General features: G+C 35.2%; 1 long non-coding RNA gene across 2 annotated transcripts in view; it reads right to left on the bottom strand.

Annotated features, from left to right (window-relative positions):
* Positions 1–1,614: 1,614 nt before the first annotated feature.
* The window catches only part of LOC140698244 (uncharacterized), a 55,874-nt gene continuing 39,920 nt past the window's right edge, over positions 1,615–17,568 (bottom strand). Inside the window, exons 2-4 of one of the 2 annotated variants that reach the window (XR_012075884.1) lie at positions 13,121–13,342; positions 12,491–12,575; positions 1,615–1,893 (exon numbers count right to left, since the gene is read on the bottom strand). This is a non-coding gene — a long non-coding RNA (uncharacterized lncRNA). The remainder of the gene's footprint in view (positions 1,894–12,490; positions 12,576–13,120; positions 13,343–17,568) is intronic. The other variant, XR_012075885.1, reaches the window with a different exon arrangement.

Genomic DNA, 17,568 nt, shown 5'->3' on the forward strand with positions numbered 1-17,568 from the left:
TAACTGTGTATAACTGTTCATCAAGAAACTCATAATCAGTACTTTAACTTCTATTTAAATGGTGTGTATACTTTATTTATATATAAATTGACTCTCTCAATTTTACTCTTAGATGTCTAGTGGGATGATGATAAGCTTTTCCTTGATATGGAACTACACCCTATAACATATTGAAGAAAACTGAAAAGAAAAAGAAATAATAGAAAAAACACATTAGAAATAAGAGTATTAGCTATGCATCTTGAATAAAGAAATAGGTATATATGTGATTCTATTTAATGATTAATTGCTTTTGTAAAAAAAAAAGCTATGTGTAATTCATTGAATAGACACTACACTGAAAAATATTCAGTGTCTAGAGGACATACCTCCAGGTTATCTGATTCCAGTCTTCCATTGCCTTTGATTTATTTTATAATTCAATAGTGGTAGGTAACCAGTAAGCAAGCAAATTATTCCCATGGACATTCAAATTCTGTTATGACCAGTAGATTTTCAACTAAAAAACTTCTTCCCCCTCTGAAGAAAAAAATTAGTTTTTCCTTGATTTACATATCCATTTCAACATTCTTGATCTATATATGTGTCTCTTCTTTGGATTTCCTTTTAAATCAGTTACCTCATCAGTTAGGATTCTCTCAAGAGTTAATAAAATCTCTAACTCAGTTTTAATTTTATATCAGTATGAAAATCATGGCTTTACTCTTTTTCAGAAAATATCTTTTAACACTGTTAATAACACTCTAAGTACCTCAAAGTTTTCTTTGAGAATATAAAGTGAGCTGGATATTTAGGACATATCTATTAGAAGCAGAGACTGAGAGAGGGGTTAAGGTGAGCTTGAATTTTGGGGGAAATGCTCTTCAGGAAAAGAGCTGAAGCGGTACAGGAAAGGAAAAAAGAAGAGCAAAGGCGTCTGACTCACATGGGTAGGACTCTGGACCATACATCACTCCACAAGATTGTCTTTTATTTTAGGTCAGGGGATGGGGCTTTTAAACTCCCATATTGTTTGTTAATCATGGGCTGAGGGCCATTCCCTGAGGGAGGGGTAATATTGTAAATTTTGTAGTGAGGTGGCTACCATTAGTGAATTAGGGTAATTCTCTGGAGATAACTGGCACCTCTGAACCATTGCCAGTCGACCCTAATAACAGCTGGGGGCTGGACGTAAAGGGGGTCTAGACTGGACAATTCTATACTTACCACTGCTCATGAAGATGCTCTATGTCTAGGCTCTCATACAGCAGAGCCTACATATGGTTAATACTTATAATCAGTAAATTTTATTGATATTTATTTACCAAATAAATGTAAGTATTTTAGCAAAGGATTATGCTAATCCTACATACAAAGCCACAAACTTTTGCTAATCCTATATAAAAAGCCACACACTTTGTCCACTTACACACAAAACTATTTTAGAATTTAGACTTTTTTGAAAAACCACCACCCTTCGCCCTAAAAAACAAAACAAAACAAAACAAAACAAAAAAACACTGCAGCAGACTATTCATGCCAGAGAATATATGTGGCTGACCTCAGTACAGAAATGGGCAGAAGAAACTCAAAAAAGAAGAAATACAAATCATCAATTAAAATGTAACTCACTATTTAACTTTGCCAGCAATGAAAATATTTCATTACAAATGGAGTATTTTTCTCATCTAATGTGCTAAAATTTACTTTCCTGGATTAATGAAGGTGGCAGTAAGTAGACAGGTTCACTTGTGATTATGGACCTTTCCATCAGTACAACCTTTCAGAGCAATTTGATAACAGAGGGTAGTTTTTTGAAACATCAATTCCACTGATGAGAATAACCAAAAGGAAATAAATCAGATCTATATAAAGTTGAAAGTAATTCTTAGGTAGGCAAGAGTGAAGTACTTCCTGAAAAAAATAAGACAACAAATGTTTACAAAGCTAAGTTCTCTATATTTTATACGGAGTTCTATCAGGGCAGGGGTGGGAGATGTAAATGACAAAATTATATACTCTAAAAACTGTTCATGTATGAAGGTAACAGAAAAAAAGGAAGGAAGGAAGGAAGGAAAGGGAATCTTACACACTCATGGATATAGGACTATAGAAGGCAAATTCTTCTTGAGAAAAGAGAGTCAATATAAAAAATCCAAACCAAGAACTTAGTCTATAGGGTGTATAATGAAAAACCCAAGTTAACTTGGTTCTTGTTTCTTTCACCAACTAGAATTATGCTTAGCTTTCTTATTCAAATTAATTGTAATACCAGGCTGTAATATGAGCAGTACATGAAAATATATTTAAACTATAAAATGTCAACTCTAAATTTTTTGCTACTTTAAACATTTAGTAATATTATAGTATGTATTCAATTACCTTTTCACTAGAATGTCAATTTCATGTCCCCACAGAAAAGTACCCAAACAGGTACAGAGGAAGGGATACTTCATCAGAGGCTGCAGCGTGGCTGGTTTTACATGCATCAAAATATGACATTCAAATTTTAATTATCCTAAGCCTAAGGCTCAAGTGTATAGATTTTCTAAGGTTCCAAAGATCCCAGTCAGCAAACAGGACATATTAGATTGTCAAGGAAACAATCAGATGTCCATAGTTCCTGTTCTGATCATTTCGGAGCCTTTAAAACCTTGTCTTTTCACTCAAGCCCAAAAAGGCTTGAACCCTCAGTAGTTCTGAGAAATGACTCAAGACTCATACCTTCTGCCAGAACCTTCTTGTTCAAGAAGTGGTTTCTATCGTATTACCTTGTATTCAGATAGTGCTATTTGCCCTCATTTCAGATAAATCCAACTGTCTCCCACTTAGGAATTATTCTCAACCCCAAGTTCTTCAGCCAATCATTCACATCACAAACCTCTACTAATTAAAACTCCCTCATCCCATGAATTAAAAGGAGTTCAAGACACATCTTTAGCTCTTTATAAGACACTGTGAAAGCATGTCTTGAAATAAGTAACAGCATTAGTATTTTGGATTCACTTCAATCATTAATGCATAAATTTTCTCTATGTAAAATGTATTATAAAAGAATGACAGAATTTTAAAAACATTTCTTTAGTTATGAGCCACTTCTTTCCTTTTATATAAAAAATGGCAATAAGAACAGTAATGCAAATCAGGTTCATAACTTAAAATCACTTTTGTATTTCTCTTCCTACTGTTACATGTGATAGAAATAACTGTTTTAAAATAACTAAAGCAGACGTATTGTACACAATCATAATTTTATCTATTTTTAATATCTTTAAACAACCTTACAATAGAGTCATGGTCTCTAGCAAAGCCTATTCTCCTCTAAAGAAATAGCTGTGAGCTTTTGAAAAAAAGTCAGGCATTCTCAATCCCTTTCAAACACAAAGAGAAAAATACAGTTATTTTAAAAGTCCGCTAATAATTAAATGGAGATCTAAGGGACCAATTTGCAACAGGCTTTTTAAAGAGGCAAGTTTACTGTGCTGAACTGAACTTAGAATAGTTTGTGCAATATTTGCATACGAGAGCTATCTGCATTCCTCAAAACAGTGGGATAAAATTGGAATTCTCTTTTTCTTAATGTATTTGAGTGCATCTACATTTGCATAGTGAATTGGAGAAATATGTTTATTATATGGAATAACATTTACCACTTTCTGAAATATTTGAATGTAGAGGCAAATGGTATTTAAAAATAGAATTATTCATCTAATTCAGTGTTTTTATTTTAATTTTTAAGTCTCAAGTGATAGATTATTTAGCAACTATGATTGAGTGTAGATACATCAAATTGCAGATCATCTAACTTCTTTAGTTAAAAAAGTGATGGGTAATTCATGTCCTGGGTGTCACAAATCCTGGCCCAAATGTGTTATTTTTATAGAAACCAGAAAGGTTTCAATTCTATTGATTCCAATATGGTTAAGTAAATGTGGCTCTGAAAAAGTATCTAAATCTGTCTATTTATAAGTTTGTTATGGCACTCCATTAGATAATTCCACGACTTTTATCAGAAGTTTTATTATTTTTATGTATAATTTTAATTGAAAATTGAATGTGATATAAATATTAAAGAAAACTTAAAAATAAAAGTCTATAATTTTCTCTATTTTCAATTTTTTTTTTTATTTCTTAATTCTTTTTTTCTTTTGTGGGGGGAGGTAATTAGGTTTTTATTTATTTATTGTAATGGAGATATTGAGGATTGAACCCAGGACCTTGTACATGCTAAACACGCACTCTACCACTGAGATATACTCTCCCCAATTTTTTTCTACTTTCAACATTTACTTTTCATTTTTTAATTAAAAACATTCTACTATTTTTATTATAATCTTTCTCATCTACAAGTGTGATGGTTAACTTTCTATATTAACTTGACTAGGCTAAAGGATGCCAATGTAGTTGGTAAACCATTATTTCTCGGTGTATCTGTGAGGGTGTTTCTGTAAGACATTAACATTTGTGTAGATTGAGTCAAGAAGACTGCTGTCACCAGTACAGGTGGGCATCATTCAATTCACTGAGAGCCTAAATAGAACAAAAAGGTGGAAGAAGTGCAAATTTGCTCTTTCTGCCTGAGCTAAGACATCTATCTTCTCCTGTTCTCCACATCCATGCTCCTGGGTCTCAGACCGTCAGGCTCAGACTGAATTATGGCACATGCTTTCCTGGGTCTCCAGCTTGCAAATGGCAAATCATGGGACTTCCCAGTCTCCACAACTTCATGATCCAATTTCTATAATAAGTCTCTCTCTCTCTCTCTCTGCCTCTCTCTATGTATATATATATATATATAAAGTTCTGTTTCTCTAGAGAACCCTAACACAAATATGCATAGATTTCCCTAATTACAACATATGTGCACATTATCTACTTCCTACATTATTTTTATTTAATTTTTAACTTTTTTATTGAGTTATAGTCATTTTACAATGTTGTGTCAAATTCCAGTATAGAGCACAATTTTTCAGTTATACATGCACGTACATATATTCATTGTCACATTTTTTTTGCTGTGAGCTACCACAAGATCTTGTATATATTTCCCTGTACTATACAGTCTCATCTTGTTTATCTATTCTACATATGCCTGTCAGTATCTACAGATTTTGAACTACCAGACTATCCCTTCCCACCCTCCTCCCCCTTGGCAACCACAAGTTTGTATTCTATGTCTATGAGTCTGTTTCTGTTTTGTATTTATGTTCTTTTTGTTTTTGTCTTTTTAGATTCCACATATGAGCGATCTCATATGGTATTTTTCTTTTTCTTTCTCTTATTTCACTTAGAATGACATTCTCCAGGAATATCCATGTTGCTGAAAATGGCATTATGTTGTCATTTTTATGGCTGAATAGTATTCCATTGTATAAATATACCACTTCTTTATCCAGTCATCTGTTGATGGACATTTTAGGCTGTTTCCATGTCTTGGCTATTGTAAATAGTGCTGCTATGAACATTGGGGTGCATGGGTCATTCTGAAGTAGGGTTCCTTCTGGATATATGCCAGGAGCAGGATTTCTGCATCATATGGTAAGTCTATTCCTAGTCTTTTGAGGAATCTCCACACTGTTTTCCATAGTGGCTGCACCAAACTGCATTCCCACCAGCAGTGTAGAAGGGTTCCCTTTTCTCCACAGCCTCTCCAACATTTGTCATTTGTGGACTTTTGAATGATGGCCATTCTGACTGGTGTGAGGTGATACCTCATTGTAGTTTTGATTTGTGTTTCTCTGATAATTAGTGATATTGAGCATTTTTTCATGTGCCTATTGATCATTTGTATTTCTCCCTTGGAGAATTGCTTGTTTAGGTCTTCTGCCCATTTTTGGATTGGGTTGTTTGTTTTTTTCTTGTTAAGTCATATGAGCTGCTTACATATTCTGGAGATCAAGCCTTTGTCAGTTTCATCATCTGCAAAAATTTTCTCCCATTCTGTAGGTTGTCGTTTTGTCTTACTTATGGTTTCCTTTGCTGTGCAGAAGCTTGTAAGTTTCATTAGGTCCCATTTGTTTATTCTTGCTTTTATTTCTATTGCTTGGGTAGACTGCCCTAGGAGAACATTTTTGAGATGTATGTCAGATAATGTTTTGCCTATATTTTCTTCTAGGAGGTTTATTGTATCTTGTCTTATGTTTAAGTCTTTAATCCATTTCGAGTTTATTTTTGTGCATGGTGTAAGGGAGTGTTCTAGCTTCATTGCTTTACATGCTGCTGTCCAGTTTTCCCAACACCATTTGCTGAAGAATTCCATTGCATATTCTTGCCTCCTTTGTCAAAGATAGTTGACCAAAAGTTTGTGGGTTCACTTCTGGGCTCTCTATTCTGTTCCATTGGTCTGTATGTCTGTTTTTGTACCAATACCATGTTGAATTGATTACTGTAGCTCTGTAGTATTGTCTGAAGTCTGGGAGAATTATTCCTCCAGCCTCTTTTTCTTCTTTTTCTTTTGAGGTTCCATATAAATTTTATTATGATATGATCTGTTCTATTTTTAAAAGACTCATACTTTACAATTTTAGAATTATGCAAGAAAATGAGAAGATAGTATAGAAAGTTACCATATATCTCCCACCTCAAGCAGTTTTTCCTATGTTATTGTTAATAAGATGTCATTGTTAACATCTTACATTAGAATAGTGCATTTGTCATAGTTAACTGATACTGATAGGTTATTAACTAAAGTCCTGGATTTATCAGATTTCCTTAGTTTTTACTTAATATATTTTTTTAATTCCAGGATTTATCAGCTACCATATTATATTTAAGTGTCAAATCACATTAGGCTACTGTTGGCTGAGACAGTTTCTCAGATTTGCCATAATTTTGATTACTTTTTGGAGATTACTGTTTTAAGGAGGAGTGGTTAAATATATTGTAGGATGCTCCTTTATTGGAATTAGTCTGACATTTTTCTCATGACTAGGCTGAGGTTATGGGTCTAGGGGAGGAAGATCATAGCTGTCAAGTGCTATTTCTACTACATCATACAAAAAGGTACACACCACCAACAAATTTTGTGACTGTTAACATAGACCTTGATCATCTGGATGAAGTAGTGTTTGTCAAGTTTCTCTACTCTAAAGTTATTTTGTTCTCCATTCCAACACAGTACCCTTTGGAAGGAAATCATTGTGCACAGCTCACATTTATGTGTAGAGTTATGCTCTCCCTCCTTTAAAGCAGAGTATGTATGTCAATTATTTGGAATTCTGCATGAGAAATTATTTGTTTCTTCTCTTCCAATATAAATTATTCAATAATTTGTGTGTATCAGTATAGACTTGTGGATGTTTACTGCATAGTTAAAAAAAAAACAGTATAACTTTATTTATATTTTTGATCAAACTGTTCCCGTTTCGCCACTGGGAGCTTTGTCAGTTGGCTCCTGTGTCCGTTTGACATATCCCCATCAACAGGGAAGGTTTCTGATTATTTTTGAGCATCTCTTTATTTTTCTGGTGCTGCGAGATGCTCAAGGCCAACGTTTTATATTTCCTGTCCCAGTTATCAGCCATTTCTTCAACAAGTCCTACTTTATTTTATTAGAGAATGGTATTAGAAACCAACAGCTGGGTGCTAGGTATGCTCTTTGCCACTGGGATATAATTTCTTTTATGCTCTCTTAGCTGATGGAGTAAAGAAATGTGTGTGTATATGTTAACCTCTGGATATGCACACAGATCTATAAATACTTCTTTATATAGGCATCTGTGTGTATATTAAGCTAAATAGATTTGAATTATCTTGAACTCTTTCACATTATCATGTGGACCAGTCGAGTCTCCTCTCCTGTAAATCTCCATTTCAACAGTGAGAAACCTGGCTCCATAATCTTTCATGATTTATTTAACTCTTAAATTTCAGAACACATTTATTGCATTATCAAAATTTTAAACTAAAATCCTACGGGAAGCAACTTTATCAAACACAGCGTATCAGTTAGTCTTTATTTTAAATTTTTTGCAGATTGCTTTACTGTTTGCAAGATTTAAAACCAATCTAAGCCCACTTTCAAGTAAGTCCAATTTCAAATAATAATACCACTTTGTGAGTATGCAGTTACATTATAAGACAGTATTCCCAATTCCTTCCTGTTTATCACATTCTAGTTATCTATTATATCTTACTTTACTCTTCCTTATTCTTTCTCTGACATTCTGCCTTTCTTTAAATAGACCTGTGTTTTTGACCTATACAATTTTTCTTCTCTGTAAAAAACTTCTTTTAATATTTCTTACAAGGTAGCTCTACTTATGAGTGATTCTTTCAGTTTCTGTTTTTCTGAGAAAATCTTTTTTCCTACTTCACATTTGCAAAATAATTTTGCTGGATATAGAATTCTTGACTGAGGTGGTTTTTAAAAATTTTGTTTTGTTTTTGAAACAGTGTTTCAATCTACTCCCTACTTTTTCACCTGGTTTCTGACAAAAAGTCTCTCATAATTTTATCCTAATTCCTCCATAAAGTATGGGATGTTCTCCCTATGGCTCCATTCTAGATTTTCTCTTTGTTTTTGGATTTCTGCAGTTTTAATATCATATGCCTAACGTAGTTGTGGTTTTTTGGTTGATAAATTTTTAAGCATTTATCTTGCTTGTTGTTCTCAGTGCTTCTTGGATCGGTGGTTTGGTTTCTGCTATGAATTTTGAAAATCCTCAACCATTATTAATTCAAATGCTTTTTCTTTTCCATTCTCTCTTTTCCTTCTGGTATTCCAATTATGCATATGTCACCACTTTTTAAAATGTCCTACAGATCTTGGATCCTCTTTTCTGTTATCTACTCATCTTTCTCTTTCCATTTTGGCTTGGGAAGACTTCTATTGGCTTATCTTTAAACACAATTATTCTTTCTTTGGCAATGTTCAATCTACTGAAAAACTCATCAAAAGTATTCTTCATTTCTATTACAGCATTTTATTTCTAATATATTATTTTGATTCCTTCTTAGAGTTTCCATTTCTTATATTACATACTTGTTCTTAGAAGTTGTCTATTTTTCCATTAAGGCTCTTTCTATATTCATTATAGTTATTTTAAATTTCCTAACTGATAATTCCAAAATCTGTATCATACCTGATTTTGCTTCTGAAGCAAGCTTTGACTTTTCAGATTGTGTTTTTATTTTTTTTTTCCTTGTCTTTAGTATACCTTATGTATTTTTTGTTGAAAGTCAAGCATAACATATTACATAATAAAAACTCAGATAAACAGGACTTCAGTGTGATGTATGCATTACTCTGGCTAGGCTGGGATATGTTTAATGTTTTTTGTAGCTGTAAGTACCAGAGCCTTCAGTTTCCCCTACTGGCCTTATGTTTTTTCCTCTCCCCTATTTCCTTCAGGTTATTCATTCACTTATGGTATGAAATTAGTGGACTCAATGAGTCAAGAGTTTATATTTCATATAATTGATAACATTTCAATTATATACATATTCTTTCCCACCTCTGCTGCTACAATATGACCCACAGACTCCAGAATGTTTATAGCATGCCCTGTCTTCTCTGTCTCCTTTATTCTAAATTTTTTCTTTCATACTCAGAGCAAAACCACTTCCCTTAAATTAGGTTTTACTTTTCAGACACCTTCTTAAGGATAAAACTGCACTATAGATAGAAAAAACATAAAATATACACAATCGCTATTGATTCCCCCATGTTAACAATTGCTCTTCATAGATATAGTGCTAATTATAGGAGAAAGTAAAGAATATTTATGTGTATAACCATAGGCATTTGGTTACTTTGATATGACATTCAAGGTCATACCTTAACTTTATTTCTTCTAAAAAATACCCCTCTATAAAAATTAACTAAATCCCTGTATTGAACATAGTCTTTTATGTTTTATTATATCCTGTATCCACCCACTAAACTTCTGTAGAAACAGTGAAAGGACATGATAAGACAAGCGCACTCTAAGGATCATATGTATCTGCATAAAGCAGATTATGGAAAACAATAACCTAAAGGGACAGATGTGCCTGTAAAAAGCACTGAGCTGGGAATTTCACAGCCGAGTTTCCCATGTAATGAGTTTGCTATCAGCTTACTACACAACCACCAGTTACCTAACCCTGACTTCCCTCTAAGTGTGTATAACATACAAGGGACTTGGGGGATGATCAAGAAAAAAGGTATGATTATAAGAGGCGATAACTCACAATAAGCTTTATTGGGCAGCTTAGACAGTATTGCATGAGAGGGAAAATCCCTGAGAGCATGAGACCATCCAGAAACTTAAAGGGCGGGGGCACCAACCACAAGGAAAGAAGAGTCAGGGAACTCTCAGGAAAGAGGGGATCAGAGAGGGTTCTTACATGTCTAGGTGATGCTGCTCTGCAGCATGGCTAAGCGTCTCTGTGTCAGGGAACTACAAAGGGTCACAGAAGTCTGAAGTCTTAGAACTACAAGGCCCTGCCTTATCAATGGACGGCACATGCAAGGTGAAGTTTCACACCTATGTGAAGTAGGCAGGCTCTAAATGACTAAAAATCTTCTTTGGGGGAACTACTTATGAAATAATTGGATGTGTAAATTTTGAGTTTGGCACTGGTAGGCTTTCAAACTAATGGGTGTCAGCTTGCAGTGAATAAACAAACAACCTAGGGAACAACACACAGAGGCCACCTTTAGCTCATTTGAATAACAAAGAAGAATAATCATTTTTTGCCACATACCTGCCACAAGAGTGTTGGGGGATTAATGAAATAATATTTGCAAAGCCATTTGGGGTTCTTGTCAAAAAAGTGCTTTATTAATACAAAACAGACTATGACGGTAAGATGCCTTTCCCCAAAGTGGCTTATACAGTCACTGCTGGTATATTCATTGCAACTGAAATGAGCTATTCATGGAGATTGTAAACATTAAAATGATTCCTTTAGGTTTTACTGGAAGGGCACTAGTTTTCATATGAAAATATTTCAAGAATATTTGTATTCAATTTAAAGCATGGTTTAAACAGAATCATAAAATGAACACTTGGGTTTACATACAAATACTTAAATAATCAGTCTTCCAAAAATTATTTCTATTTAAATAAGACTTGTTATGCATAAACAGGGGAAAACATTCTTAACATTGTAAAACATAAAAAATTCTTGGGTTAATAATTGTGTTTTAACATGTGTTTAAATTAATGCTCAACAATTTAACATGTATCTAAATCTGCATTTATGATCCCCTTGGGGTAATTTTTTTAGAATACATAAAATTCATTCTTCATATACATCACTGTAAATAAGTCACATCTTAGAGAATATATGTGTGTGTTTCTGACCAACTTCTCTTCCAATTCTTATGTTGTTTTACATAAATCCTTGTAGTATTTTATTATTTTAAATCAGGAGAAAACTCCCTCTCTGTCATTCTTTGCTCTCTTTTTTTTGTGTGTGTGCATTTGTGTGTGGACACAAATACATAGATATGTAGCGAGACTGAATGCATAAGTTGAAATTGTCTGTTTTGTATACGAGGAGAGCAGATATGCCTTGGTTAATGAATGCCTTTCGTATGATTCATTTACTTTTATCTAGTTAATGCCACCATAGTATAGGTGAGAGAAAAGATAACTCAAATAATCTTACATATCCTATTAACAGATTGTATATATTTTTCACCATTAACCTTTTATCAAATAAAGGGCAAATATTAAAAATGACAACTGATACCAACATTCCCTCTCATTTTTTTTTATACACTTCCTCCTAAAATTGTGATTTTATGAATAAAGGGGCAAATACCTAGCTGGAGAAAGATAAGAGAAAATCACATAATCTGGTTCAACTAGTTATTGTTAAGGTACTGCTTATTAGTTATTTACCCTCGGTGTCAGCTTTTCACTTTCTCTCTTCCACTGTATCTATATACTTTTGCATATTACCATGCTTAAGATTCCTGAGAAACATCAACAGGCAATGGACACTCTTTTTATTTCTGCTTGGGGTCATCACCCTGAATCTGTCCTTAATCCCTGGTAATCAGGCATGAACAGTAATTCATGTCAAAAACATCTATCATATAGTAAATACAGTTATTATATTAGGTAATGTAAGAATAGGAATTTTAAAAAAGGAATTTCAGAAAAAAAATTTTTGTGAATTTCTACTAAGCAAATAAACACACCCTCTAATAATAAAAGAACTAGACATTAACATGATGAAAACATCCCAAATAACTTAATATATTCAATGCAATGATTGGTGATCAACATAACAATAGACAGACACGGAATAATTTGGCCTTTTTAATGTTCTTAATCCACAAAATTGATCTATCATGAGCAGAACCTATTTATGGTCAGCTGCCCCAGTTGAATCTAGGATGAAACAAATCCCAACGGCCAGAAAACAGATTCAAGAAGATCTGAGGCGATATTTAAAAACTATTTTAAACAGTCATGTTAACTCATTCAGACCACTTGTGTCCTTATTATCCAGCTCCCATCTAACACTATGGAGCCTCCAAATTTTATAAGAATAATATGCTGTCACTTCTTACCTGAAAGAGTAGACATACAAATCCAAACAATCACAGAACTTTCTTCAATTTGGTGACCAGGTGACCAGGTGACCAGCCACAATGTCTGAAAAGACAAAGTGAGAGGAATTTAGTAAAACAATCTCCAATCTCCATCAGTATAGCTGTTCCCAAGGTGTGATTAATCTTTTTCTTCCACAAGCCATTCAATATATCTTTCACTTTGACCCAGAGTTTCTACTGGTCTGATTGATTGAATAGTAATGGGTCTACAGGCTTTCAAACCTAAGAGATTTGGGCACACAGTTACTTGGCCCTTGTTATCAGGTGGTTGCTGCAATCTGCCATTTTCAATTTACCAATTTGAATTCTTTTTGGGTATGGATATGCCAAGAAATGCCCTAGAAAATCTCCCCGGTCCAGGCATATTTCTCCCTTTCCCCACTGTGTACAGGATACTATGGCCCACCTGGGTAAACAGGGTTGATTACCCAATCAGTTCTGTAAATCCTGTCTTTTCTTCTTGATTCATTGGTGTGAAGATGCCAACATGGCAAGAAGGTGGATTCTGATTCTAGCTCAGTGTACCTCAATGTTTTTCTTGAGGGAAGTATTCTTTTCCTAGGAGCAAAAACCTTAAACTAGTAGTACCTAAGATTGCAAAGATGTGAAGTATATACTGGAAGTGTTGCAGATAGGGGCCGATCCTACTGCCACTCCTTGGTTCTCGATCTACTGCTGTTGAGGCACCCTGCCATATATCTTCTCTAGGAGCAGTGCACTGAAGACATGCTGGAAACAATGACTCAGTCCAGTGGGGATTTTTGTTCATATTGACTCTTTAGAAGAGCCTTTAACCGCCATTATACTGATCTAATGAAAAAAAATATATATATATATAAATAAATAAAATTATATATCATTATGCCATTACTCTTTTGCCATAAAATGGATCCCCTTCTCTGAAGTGGTGTTGTTTGTGAGACATTGCATAAATAAACTGTCCTTGAGCCCTCCGACAGTGGGGATGAAGGAAGCATTGAATATGAGGAAGATAAATACTTATCTAGAAAATCACATAATTATCTAGAATGGTTATCCAATATCGTAAGGATGCATTGTTGCCTTCTCCAGGCTGGAAGATCTGTTATAAGTGATCTACTACCAAATGGCTAAATGGTTCCCTATAAAGTGCTCACTGTTGGTATCTGCAGTGATGACACTGACACTTATCAGTGGCGACACTGACACTTATCAGCGGCAGTGGCTAGAATTAGCTTTGACAAGAGAAAGCCTATAAAATTGGGTCATTTCATAGTTGCTACCCTTGTCACGACTCTTCTGTTAATAAGGTTATTATACTGACCCTGGAGCAGCTGAGAAGATGACTGACATTCTTCTCTGGGGGCAGCTGTAGTTAAGACTCAAATATCTGTACATTTTGTGCTTACTTCTGTACCTCCTTCTGTGAACTCCATTTTCTCATCTCCCATCAAGTCTTATTCTTCCTAAACTCCTGATGAAACATTCAGTTGTTCATCAGGCAACCATATATATCCACATTTAGGCCTATTCTCCTTTCACAGAAATCCACATGAATTACATGGACAAGTACAATGCTCACAATTCTACTCACTAGGAGCCATTTCTAAAAAGATATATAGTGTGATTTTTCTTCTTTTCCACGGGCTGTCACCAACACAAATCCCTAAATTACTTGTGAGCCAGATCTGCATTCATTCCTTCTCGATCAGTTAGTTGTAGGGAAATCCTCATGAGTTTGTAGACATGAGGCAGGTGACAGGGTGGTTTGCATCCCTTACCATACACTTTACTCACTTCCATCGTCTTATTTATATGCCATAATCACCTAGTTTTCATGGAGGCCAGAGAAATAAAATGAATGGAGATCGATGAGAACCATTACTCTTTCATTCTTCAAGATTTTGATGGCGGAACTCAAATCTGAATTCCATCTGGCACTTGATATTGCTTTTGACTTGCTACTTTGCTCAGAAATAGGTTATTTCCTACAATAATGTCCTTTTATTCCACATGTGAGATAATAGACATGAAAATTCTATCAGATTCTAAGTATATCCTCCAAGAGGAGCTCAATGTGATACAGGCCTAAACCAAAACTCTATTCGCAACACATTAATTGGAAAATCTGACAGTGTCTTAGGTCTCAGTATAAGAAGTTATTTTACAGCTAGACTGGGACTGCCTCTGCTTATCTTTGCAGAATCTTGGAATTATGATACTTAACTTTTAGTCAAAGTGACTACTCAAATGGGATAAATAATAATTTATAATATGCCGTTTAAAGTCTAAAATCCCACAGTAGCTCCAAAGGCTGGCTTTTTTATTGGTGGTTGTGTGACAAGAAGAACAAAAACACTGTTAGAAACTCTTGGAGAGTTCTTTTCAAACCAAAATTCCTCACACAAGTCTTAGTCATTCAAAATCTTGAGATTAAAAAAAAAAAAAAACTTTGTAAAAAAGAATGTTGGGGGCTATGCCTGAGAGTCTTCGAAGTGTCAAAATTTGTCTACACTCACTTTCTCCTCCTATATTATTTACCTTTAATAAAGCCTTATAATAGTATTCTCTGTGGAGTTTAGTAAGTTCACTTAATTATCTGACTTGTATAACATTTGTGGTGCTCTTATAGCAGTGCCAACTAAGATTGAAAATCTAAAAGCTCACAATTGATTACTGATCTTTTTGGGTACCATCTGTGGAATATATGTTATATATACATGCATGGTCATTTAAGTATATTTGTTCAAGAGGACTCAAAACTGTTTGATCAAGAGATTGTGACTGATTTACATTAGGACCCTGGGTGAAAGATGATTCTTCATGATATGGTAGACTTTAGCCTTTTGCTCACCAGCTCTTATTTGATTTTTGTTTACTTTATTTTTTATTAATTTGTTCATTTTTCTTAACTTTAGACAACTCAAGAACACTATAGTTAACTGTATACTTAGCATAACCATAAGAGCATGATAATATACTAGTCTGATGTATCATGTCACTGAGAGTCAAACACCTTGTTTCGCTCTGGCCTATCTTCTATAGCAGTCATTTCCACCTTGCTTTTTCACAGCTAAATGCTGCCATTCTGAAGCCTCCAATATTAGTAATACTATGGACTCAAGTTTCATGGCAACGGTGCCCACTACCAACTTTTGCCTATAGAGGACAGCCACCATGGAGTCTCTCAAAGATACCAGGTCCCCTGACCAGGGCATGCCTCATTTCCTCAGTGAAGAGAGTATCTTCTGGGCTCATCCAGAAGACAGAATTCTTAGACAGTACAACACTAAATGTATTCTGAGCCTTATTACCCCCTTACTCAATACTCCAACAAGTTGTTCTGTCATTTTCACCTTACTTATTCTAGGCCATATCATGGTTAACTTTCATGGAGATATTTCAGAGAACTATGAGGACTAGGTCCAACTTTCCCTTCAATGCATAAAATCCTGAGCCACACTATGGTCAAATAAATAAATTCTCTCCAATCCAAGCTAATGCCCCACTAGTCTTACTCCTATTCTCTTCCAGTCTGCTCAGAAAGTTTTCCCCCAGTTTCCACAGGACTCATTTATCAGATTCTATATTCTATTTTGCTGAAGGAACCGCACTGCCCTTCCAATGCTCTTCTGAGAAGAGATTCTGATTAATGGCCTGAAAGCAATGAGGGCTGATACAGACAGACACAGTGGAGGAAAAACATCATCTTATGGGGAAATTTCCTCCCATGAGGTCATCGTCCGTATTTAGGCATGAGGACGTTTTTCACGTGTAAGACTGCAAAGGATGTGTGTGCTGTTTATTTTAGCCCAGAGGGTTCAGGAGAAAACAAGGATTCAGTTTTTTCAGGTTCAATTTCCTCAATCTTGCCAGGTCACAAGTCCACAATATTGCCTTACCAGAGTCTTGCTAAAAGGTAGGGACACTGTCAAGGCTGGCTATTAATTTTAATTGTCAGCTTTGCTACCATTACAATTAGATCTGTGGCTTCATTTTCAATAAAATCTGCCCTTAGTCTGTAAGAGATGAGAGTCTACTCAAAGCTGCCACAGAAGCTCTCTGCTTTTGCAGTTTTACAGCACACCTTCAATTTCCAGGTGGCCTCCCTGAGCCCATAATTTTCCTTCTTGTGGGCTTTCTGTCATTAACAGAAGCCAGCCCACTCTTCAGTCATGATCATTATCATTGCCCTCATACCTTTCAAGTGCCACAGTTCCCATACAGCCAACACCTCTCCATCCACTTCTGTGCCTCATCCCAATTAATTAAAAGTGAAATCCTTAGCACTGGCAGTGTGAATACATGCCACGTTTTACCACCAGTTCGTTTCTGGTAACAGCTGTTTACTGTGGGCGTCTCAGAAAGCAGACCTTGAGGCAAATGCTCATAATCTAGTACTCTACTAGGAAGCACAGTCCAAAAGAAATCAGAGGTGGGGAAACTGTAAGACGAGGAATGTCAGAGAGAAGATAAAACCATGTGTTAACAGGGTGCTTACCAGGAACTTTGTATCAAGTAAAACCATTTTTCTGAGAAGCAGTATGTTACTTTGCCTTTCAGCAATCCATCCCTGGAGAGGAAGGACAATTTATCTGCTGACTTCTACCTCACATTGGTGAAAAAGGTGCTTTACGATTCTTCAGTGAGGGGCATATGAAGGTGATATGAATGTCCCATGGGTTTGCACGTCTCCAGGTCACAGGGAAAAACTGACGGGGAGATGAGGGACACTGAGTGGACTGAGATAAAGTGACACAGGGCTGTGCCTGTTGCTTCTGCTGCAGCTTGTTTGAGCCCACACAGAGAATGTTGCTGTGGTTAGTCGGTATAAAACAAGCTGGCAAGAGCTCCAACTTATGCAAATTACAAGTTTATGAAATTGTGTAAACGAAGTGGCTTCTCCAAGCATACAAAAACCCAAACCAAGGAAAACAGCCCTTCTCTTCAGCACACTCTCCTGCCCTCTTAATTCTTACCTCCCAAAGGCAAAAGTTTCAATTCTTTTTAGCTCTTTCTTCTGGTATTTAGCACAATATTTTAAAATAATATACTTA

The sequence above is a fragment of the Vicugna pacos genome, chromosome 1, assembly GCF_048564905.1.
Source record: "Vicugna pacos chromosome 1, VicPac4, whole genome shotgun sequence".
Classification (NCBI taxonomy): domain Eukaryota; kingdom Metazoa; phylum Chordata; class Mammalia; order Artiodactyla; family Camelidae; genus Vicugna; species Vicugna pacos.